Raw genomic sequence first — 9969 nt, 5'->3', positions numbered from 1 at the left:
GCAGTCGGTCCGATCTTGCTCTTCAAACAGCAAACGGAGCTGCCTGCTGGCTCGAGCTGCAGCCTGCCGGGCTCACCTCCCGCCCTCCCTGAACTAAAATCGTCCAGACAGGTTCTTAAGCGGGAGGGAACCAAAGGAAATCCCCTCTCCGCCTAATGGCCTGGCCTAGGCTGGGCCAGCCTGCTAGGCAGTCTCTCCTGGGCTGGCCCTGGATGAATGAGTCCTGGCCTCCTCCTACTTGGGTTTGTGCCTGGGAGCCTGTGACGGCTGCCCTGCTCTCCCTCCTGGGCGCTGCTATCCTCCTGGTCCTGCCTTCCTGTCTGTGACTCAGCGGGCCTCCTGCTCTCAGCTCTCTGGGAAAGGCCTGCACTGCGAGGTCTCAGTTACTTTGCATGGGATTGTCCTGGATCACACTCTAGTGTGAGCAAGACCTGGTACTCCACAAAATGACTCCATGGCTCTGGACAGAAGTTTAGTCACAAAGCTCCTAGGTTCTGCCCACAGACTGGATGTGTCTTTGCCCTGGTGCAATGGGCTTGCCGGTCTCTAATTATCCATTCAAAGTATGTTGAGGACACCTGGCCTTGTGCCAGGTCCTGATAGCGAGGAAGTAGGTTAAGCTGGTGCCTGCCCTGCTACTGTACTAGCAAGACAAAGAACGGAGTACTCCACTGAAGGTTTGGCCAAGATTTAGGCAGCATGATCAGGGAGGACTTCCCTACGTGGAATAGTTCTAGAAAAAGCTCTCAGAAGTTCTGAATTGTGAGCAAGAAGTGTCAGGCCAGGAAGGGCCTTGCATGGCTTGCTGTGAACTACTCAGTCTTTACACTATAGGCATGGAGAGACTCAAAGAGGATGTTAAACATGAAGTCAGATTCCGATTGGATTTATTTTCTGTGCTGAACTAGGAACCTAGGGCCTCACACATGCTAGGCAGCTGCTCTACCATTGAATTATACCCTCACCTTAAGGTGGCATTTTAGTTTTGCTGTTGTTTTGGTTTGGTTTTTGGTTTTTCAAGACAGGGTTTCTCTGTGTTCTGAATGCCTTTGTAGACCAGGCTGGCCTAGAACTCACAAGAGATCCACCTGCATCTGCCTCCTCCCAAGTGCTGGGATCAAAGGCGGGTGCCACCACCATCTGGCTAGTTTTTGTTTTTTGTTTTTTTAACAAAATAATTAATTTTATGTGTATATGTGTGTGCCTGCTTACTTGTATGTGGACCGTGTGTGTGTGCGTGTGTGTGTGTGTGTGTGTGTGTGTGTGTATGTGTGAGATATCTGCAGAAGCAGGAGAATATTGGATTACGTGGATAATGGATTCCTAATCCAGGGCACTGATCAGTAGTGTAGAAAGGAAGGGACAGAATCGGGTGTTAAGAGGAAGGCAGAGTATGGTGGCACATGCCTATCATCCTAACACATGGTAAGACTTTGTCTTTTTTAAAAAAAAAGAGAGAGAGCCAGATATATTTATCTCAGAGGTCAAGCAATTGCCCAGCATGTGTTTAATACATAGCAATGTAACATGAAAGAAAAGAAGAAAAAAAAAATGTTAAGATTGTAGCACTGGGGCCTGGAAAGATGGCTCAGCTGTTTTACTGGCTGCTCTTCCAGAAGATCTAAGTTCAGTTCCCAGCACCTTCCTGGCAGCTCACAGTCATCTGTAACACCAGTTCCAGGGGACCCAACATGCTTTTACAAACACCAGGCATGCAGACAGGCAGAACACCCATACACACAGAATAAATAAAAACATTGTAGCAGTGATGAACCTAATGTCTAAGGGAGGAGTCTGGCTAGCTAGGATGAATCCCAGGTGTGATGGCTATTTTGACTACATCTGGACTTAATTAAAACTTCAAAATGGCTGGACACACTTGTAAGAGATTTTTGCTTAATTAAATCATCTGAAGTGGGAAGATCCACTTGTAATCTGAATCTTTGAGGTGGTAAAAACACATCATTAATCCAGGTCTTTTGAAGTAGGAAGACCCACTTCTAATGTGCCCCACACCTTCTGCTGGAAGCCTACACCAAGGACATGGAAGAAAGAAGCCTCTCTCTTTGTCTGCTTGTCCTTGCCCTGACTAGCAAGTCCATTCCTTCACTGCATGAGAGCCTGCTTCTTCAGCATTCCAGGTCTGAAGATCAGCTGAGACGTCCAACCTGGTGGACCTTCTGTTCATAGGCAGCTGTTATTGGATTGACTGGACCACAGCCTCTAAGTCATTCTAACAAATCCATACACACACACACACACACACACACACACACACACACACACACACATATATATACACATATATACATATATGGAGAGAGAGAGAGAGAGAGAGAGAGAGAGAGAGCTTCATTCTGTAAGTTCTATTACTCTAGAGAACCCTAACTAATACTCCAGGGTTCCTGGTACTCACAGGGAAAGCACCACTGAAGGAAATTAATTCAGTTCTGGACTTGTGTATTCAAGAATACCTGTGCAAAGGTCCAGGAAGCAGTCGCTCCGTAGAAAGATAACCCATGCATCACTGGGGGACCCAACAGGAAGGAGAGGGAGAGTACATTCAGCCAGAATGAAGAGAAAACTAATGAATAAGGCTGTTACAGCTGCTCCGTGGTGAAGAGTGCTTACTACTCTTGCAGAGGAAACGGATTCTGTTCTTAGCACACCAAACAGGACACGGCCCCCTGGAACCCCAGTTCCAAGGAGTTTGATGCCCTCTGACCATTGAGGGCACCTGAATGCACATGGTGCACATAAACTCATGCAGCCACACAAAATTACATAATGAGTAAGTAAATCATTGTAAAAGTCCTTACAGAGATCTGGGAAGGGGAAAGGAAGCAGCTAAGAGCTGTAGAAGATCCAGGAACCATCCTCTGGCTCTCCAGGGACAGTGAGCAGCAGTGTTTAGTGAACTCAGTTTGAGCTGGAGTTGGAGACAAAGTTGTAAGGGTTGCTGCAGAGGAAAACAGTCACTGGTGGACTGTTCTGTCTGCACAGAACCAGAGAAATGATGCCCTGACCTCTTCCTTCTCCCACCTTGCTGGTCCCCATTCCTCTCATTGGCTGCTGCTCCTCAAGGCACAGACCACACTAAAAATGGATGGAGTTCTCAAGAGGCAGCAAACCACTGAGAAAATAGAGATTTGAGAGTTGCAGAGAGTATGGTGTCACACACCATTGATCCTAGCTCTCAGGAGACAGAGGCAGGCTGATCTCCATGAGTAGGAGGCCAGCCTGGTATACACAGTGAGTTCTACACACTGAAAGCTATGTAATGAGGCTTATCTTAAAGGGGAGGGGTCTGCATAGAAATGGTGAGGGAACCCGTGGAAGAGATGAGCTTACACAGGGAGAGAAACCAGAGGGGAAAAAAACGAGGATCTAGGACAGGACTCCAAGGTATTCCGACAAGGGACATGCCAAGAATGTGGCAAAGGAAAGCTAGAAGAGAGGCCAGAGACCAGAGCTGAGCATCCCAACCACAGCAGGGACTCAGTAGACAGGCAAGACTCAGATGGAGGGAAAGTGGATGAGAATTGGGCCACCGAGTAGAATGGGCTGCTCTGGGCACTAGAGATGGATGGCTGAGGCTTTTCACAAAGATCTTACACCAATATATGAGAGACTTAAGTCAACTCCTTCTTTTTTTTTTTTTTTTTTTTCTTTTTTCTCAAAGTAAGTGGCACAAGTTACTTGCCAGGCATTAGAGGATGGGAGCTGATGGGAAGACAGAAGGAAAGCATCACTGCCAAAACAGGAGACCATAAGAAAAGTGACCAAGGCAATGAAGAAACGAGGCTCCCAGAGGGACACCAGAATCCAGTCTAAGGGGCACATGGCAACAAGCAGCGGGAGCCAGGGTCCTTGGAATGAGCCACTAAGGACGCAGGGAGTATGCCAAGTAATAACTTAGTACAATCATACAACACGGTGAGACGCAAGGTGGAGCTGCTGACTCTTCAGCTCCTGGGACTAGAGACTGAGCTCTTACACACAGTGAAAACTCTATGTAGGAAGAAGAGGAGAATGGACGGAGACGAGGAAGAGAGGGAGGGTGGGAAGAAAGAAAGAGCTTTGTGAGGCAGGATCCGAGAACAGCAAATTAAGGGAACACGAGGAGGAAAAGGAATCCCTCACTCCAGAACCTTGTTCAAGTCTCACACTTTCAATTCCAGCACAATTAACATTTGCTGCGAAGATTTCCTATAGCCATAATAATCCTTTTTTTTTTTTTTTTTTGAGCTGAGGATTGAACCCACTGAGCTAAATCCCCAACCCTCATTAATAATCCTTTTATATAGACATTTCAACTAAGAATGAACCATGCTTAAGATTCAAACATGTGTGCTGTTTCTCCTCTGCTGTATGGCCTTTCCATCTGGTGTAACCTTTCCCCCAGTACAAGCTGTCCCCTTTTCCCAGATGTCAGCCTGCAATTTTCGAGTAACTTCACAAACAAGTCTATACAATTAAATACGTGTCTTAACTGCCTGTGTGGACCTTGTGAGCCATGGCTTGACCTTATCAGGTTGTAATCTTATCCAAGGCACTGCAGTAACCATCCTATGATCTCATTCACCAAAAAGAAGCGGGGGAAGAAAAATCCCTCAGACTCTTCTCTGAAGAAAGTAATTTCAGCAGCATGTACCCTACCAGCAGCTGGGGAAGGACCCAAGAGCACCAGAGGCAACAGGTCTGAAAACTGCACGGCAGAGAGTGGTTCTTTCATAGACACGGTCTGCAGAGGTCCCGCAACCAGCCTTTGTTAGGATTTCATGCAGAACAGGCTACTTCCTGGTAGAGAACTGACCATGTGACTTCAGAGAAGCATCTACCTACAGCCAAGCCCTGGAGCCCTTAGGAAGCAAAAGCTGAGTCCTATTTCTCTCTCCATACCGGTCAGAACCGGAACTGGGTTTGATGTTGAATTGGGATTTTCAAAGGTGTTTACAAAACAGGTTTGGGGAAGGCTAATACATTCACAGTAAACTTTTTTTTTTTTTTTTTTTTTTTTTTGGTTTTTTGAGACAGGGTTTCTCTGTAGCTTTGGAGCCTGTCCTGGACTAGCTCTGTAGACCAGGCTGGCCTCGAGAGATCCACCTGCCTCTGCCTCCTGAGTGCTGGGATTACAGGCATGCGCCACCACCGCCCAGCAACATTTTTTAAAAAGATTTACTTATTTATTATGTATACAGTGTTCTGCCTGCATGTATGTCTGCAGGTCAGAAGAGGGCACCAGAGCTTATTACAGATGGTTGTGAGCCACCATGTGGTTGCTGGGAATTGAACACAGGACCTCTGGAAGAGCAGTCAGTGTTCTTAACCTCTGAGCCATCTCTCCAGCCCACAGTAAACATTTTTTTTTTTTTTTTTTTTTGAGCTGAGGATCGAACCCGGGCCTTGCACTTGCTAGGCAAGCACTCTACCACTGAGCTAAATCCCCAACCCCACAGTAAACATTTTAAATTGATACATTTTCATTTAGGATCTGGGCATCGGTTTCTCTTTTTATTTTATGTGTGTGATGTATATGAGCATACAAGTTCATAGGTGTATTCATTGGGTATGCAGGTACACATGCATGCGCACACATATGCATGCAGAGGCTAGAGGTGGGTGTCTAGTGTCCTCCTCAATCATTCTTTGTTTAATTCTTTTCTATAGTGTCTGTCATTGAACCTGGAGCTCTTGATTCTGTTTCTGCTAGACTGGCTGAACACTGAGCCCCAGGAGTCAGCCCATCTCCATGTCCTCAGTGCCGGGGTACAAGAACACACCCCTACACTTAGCTTTTTATGTGCATGCTGGAGACTCAAACTCAGGTCCTCTTGTAAGGAAAGAACTTTGCAGACAGAGCCATTTCCCCAGCCTCCTTATATACCAGTCTCTTTAGTAAAATCACACACACACACACACACACACACACACACACACACACACACACAACTGGGTGGTGGTGGCACACACCTTTGATTCTAGTACTCAGGAGGCAGAGGCTGGTGGAACTCTGAGTTTGAGGCCAGCCTGGTCTACAGAGCAAGTTCCTGGATGGCCAGGGCTACACAGTGAAACACTGTCTCAAAACACACACACACACACACACACACACACACACACACACACACACACACATACTCTCATGCACAGCACAAATGTAGAGGTCAATGGACAACCAGCAAGTGGATTCCCTCCTTCTACCTTATACACTCCAGAGATCAAACTCAAGTCTTAGCAGCAAGTGCCTTAACACATCCAGCCATCTTGCTGGCTCTGAGTATCAGTTCCTTAGAAATCTCACTAATGGGGATCAGTTGACCAAGCTTGTGAAGTCCAGCGGCTGAAAGTGAGCTACAGTGAATTCAACAAGATCTTATCTCTTTGAAGCCAATGAACCAGTCTTCACTATGCCAGCAATACCTAATCCTTGATGGTACGGCCAACGCTAAGTGAGACCCAAGGGGCCTTTTCTTATTTGAAATTTCCCTTTGAGTTTTCTACAAATGGTTGGGTAGCTTTCAGTGTTTTCCCCTCCACCAGCAATGAGCTTCCAGGTCAAACACCAGCGAAGGAGGGAGGTGCCACTGGCTGAGCCCATCTGGTTCCTCAAAGCCTACCCTCTCTCCAAGAACTGCTGCCTCTTCCCTCCCCACCCACATCCTCCATGACCAAGGTCCTCCATGACCAGCACTGCTCACTGACACTGGACCAGGAAAAAGGAACATTTGGCCAAGGGGAGACCAGTGCCTTCCCTTTTCTGAGAACATGACTGTACAGTAGAAAGACGCACTCTGTTGTGGCAGGTGACATTGAAAGCAGCAAGTCTGGAATTGCAGGAACCCTGGAGCAGGTGTGATAGAGGCGCCTGCCTGATGCCTTCAAGAGATTTGGAACATCTGTAGCATTCTTTCTCCATGTCAAAGGTTATGTGTTTCTCAAGAGCAAAGCTTTCTCTGCATTCACTGGAGCCCGGATCAAATCAAACAACACCATGTGTTGAGATGTCCCCACTGGGAGCTGGAATAGTTTTGAACCCAAGGGTCAAGTCTCCTCTTGGAGCCATCTGGTGTTTGAATTTATTCAAAGTGGACACATAGGTAAGGAGACACAGAGAGCCAGCAACCCTCTCAAATCTTCAGACTCCTAAAGTGAGATCCAAGTTTAACTCTCATAGAGCTGAGTTTAAATCTTGTAGAGCCGATACGATAGAGCTGGATATACATGTCTAAGCAGTCCTGGTCAAGGTGTGATCCTGCCCACCACTGACCCAGGAGTGTCTGAACTTCAGGCTCATCCTGTAAGGTGATCTGACAAGTTGTCAAGCTATTTGAAATCTCTGGGAGACAAGCCCCGCCTTGCCTGGGGTCCTTTCCTTCTCCCAGCATGAGATTCCGGAAGACATTCCCATTCTCTTGGGGTCCCTTGTTTTGATAGTTAATAGATTGAGAGACCTAGGTGTCTCTCTAGAGTTTCTTCATTTTTGACAAGCCTGTTGTGGCATTATATACATATATAATTCAAAGACATTCTGTTTATGAAGTATGATATACTAACAACTCATGGAAAACCCAGTATACAGAAGAACAAGAGGAGGGTGGGAGGGAGGGAGAGAGGGAGGGAGGGAGGGAGGGAGAGAGGGAGGGAGGGAGGGAGGGAGGGAGGGAGGGAGAGAAGGGGAAAGACGTCACTCAGTTGCTAGAGTGATCGCTGCTTCTGAGTTGGGAGTAACATTGTCTACCTAGTGCATACAGCAAGCCCCAGATTCAATCTCCAACACCACTGGCCCACATCAGTCCTAGCATTTGGGGAGATGGAGAAAGAAGAATCAGAATATAAAGGTTATCCACAACTACATGGAAAGTTGGACGACAGCCTGAGCTATACAAGACTCTGTCTCAATAGGAAGGAAGGAAGGAAGGAAGGAAGGAAGGAAGGAAGGAAGGAAGGAAGGAAGGAAGGGGAAGGGAAGGGAGGGAAGGGAAAGGAAAGGAAAGGAAAGGAAAAGAAAGGAAAGAAAAGAAAGAATGTTGGCACCACATCTTTAATCCCAGCACTTGGGAGGCAGAGACAGGTAGATCTCTGTGAGTTCGAGGCCAGCATGGTCTGTATATTAAAAAGGGGGTGGGGGAGGAGGAAAGGACAGAGGGAGGGAGGAAAGAAGGAAGAAAGGGAGGGAGGAAGAAAGGAAGGGTAGCCAAAATGTAAAGAATTTTTCTTTTGACTTACAAGTGACTTCTGCTAGAATGTAAAGAATCCTGTTGGTTGGGAGGACAGAAAACAGGAGTAAGCCTTGGGAACCAGACTTGCCTTGAGGGCATAGAAGGCTCCCAAGTGTCCACAATCACCATGATGTTCTACTCAGCCAAGGTCAGTCAGTGGGATCTTTAATACAGACACAGCTTCTTCTAAGAACTTCAATGTTGCACACACTATTAAGGAAATTATTGACAAATCCAACCACATTAAAATGACTATATTCAGGGTCAGGCATAGTGGCACTGTCTGTAATCCCAGCACTGGGGTGGGAGGACCCCCTGAGATCAAGGTGGCCTGGGCAACATATGGAACCCTGGTCCTACCACAGCCCCCAAATTATCATCTTTGGGTTTGGGTGTGGCTTAGTGGCAGGGTGCTTGTCTGGCACTTTGGAGGTCCTGTGTTTTGTGTTTTTTGTTTTTGGGGGTTTGGAGGTTTGTTTTTTTTTGTTTTTTGGGGGTTTGGTTTGGTTTGGTTTTTCGAGACAGGGTTTCTCTGTGTAGCTTTGGAGCCTGTCCTGGATCTTGCTCTGTAGCCCAGGCTGGCCTCAAACTCACAGAGATCCGCCTGGCTCTGCCTCCCGAGTACTGGAATTAAAGGTGTGTGCCGCTGCCACCCGTCTTGGAGGCCCTGTGTTTTATCCATAACACTACAAAAGAAAAAAACTAACATATTTTCACCAAAACATATAACAGATAATTTGGAAAGATAGTTTAAAAAAAAATGTATGTAGGGCTGGAGAGACGGCTTAACTGTCAAAAGCAAGAACCTAAGAACAACAAAATAAATGTGTATGTGTGCACACCTATATGTGTGGAAGTCAGAAATAAACCTCAGAGTCCTTCCCTAGGAACTATCTACTGTTTTTATTTGTTAAATCAAGACAAACTTTCACTATGTAGCCCTGGCTCACCTAGAACTCTCTATGAAAACTAGGCTGGCCTCCAACTCACAGGGATCCACCTGCCTCTGTCTCCCAAGTGCTGAGATTAGAGGTATGTGCCACCACACTGGGGAACCTTCATTTTAGTGTGTGTGAACCTAGGTGTAGGTTCCTGCAGAATTGTACCAGAGATCAGTAAAGGAAATAAAATTAATTAAGGAAGAAGACAGTACTTCTGAAGATGAGGGTAAATTACTGAGTGGAGAAAAGACATGGGTTGGATCAGGAGTCTCCTGACCCTTCATAGGTCATTGCCATAGCTACTGCCTCTCCAGAGTTCCTTTAACTTGGCCTTTTTCTTTATTATTATTTTATTATTTTATGTATATGGAGTTTTGTCTGCATATATGTATATCTGCATATATGTACCATGTTCATGTCTGATGCCTAAGAAGGTTAGAAGATGGCATCAAATCCCATGGAACTGAGGATTAGCTTGCACGTGGGTGTTGGGATTTGAACCCCAATCCTCTATGCCCTTGACCTCTGAGCTAACTCTTCAGTCAGGCTTTTTTCTGTGTAAGTTCAGTTGCCTGTAGCCCAGCAGAGAAAGATCTTAATTTTTTTTTTTTTTTTGAGCTGAGGATCGAACCCAGGGCCTTGTGCTTACTAGGCAAGCACTCTACCACTGAGCTAAATCCCCAGCCCGAGAAAGATCTTCTTTCCCTCTGACCAATAGTTCTTTACATGTCAATCTTTCTTTTTTTTAAACATTTATGGTATTATTTTCCCCGCGGTTACTGACATGCCAGCTACTTGACATTCAT

The sequence above is a fragment of the Onychomys torridus genome, chromosome 2 (assembly GCF_903995425.1).
Source record: "Onychomys torridus chromosome 2, mOncTor1.1, whole genome shotgun sequence".
In the NCBI taxonomy this organism is placed as follows: Eukaryota; Metazoa; Chordata; class Mammalia; order Rodentia; family Cricetidae; genus Onychomys; species Onychomys torridus.
Note: the sequence above shows the minus strand (reverse complement) of the source record.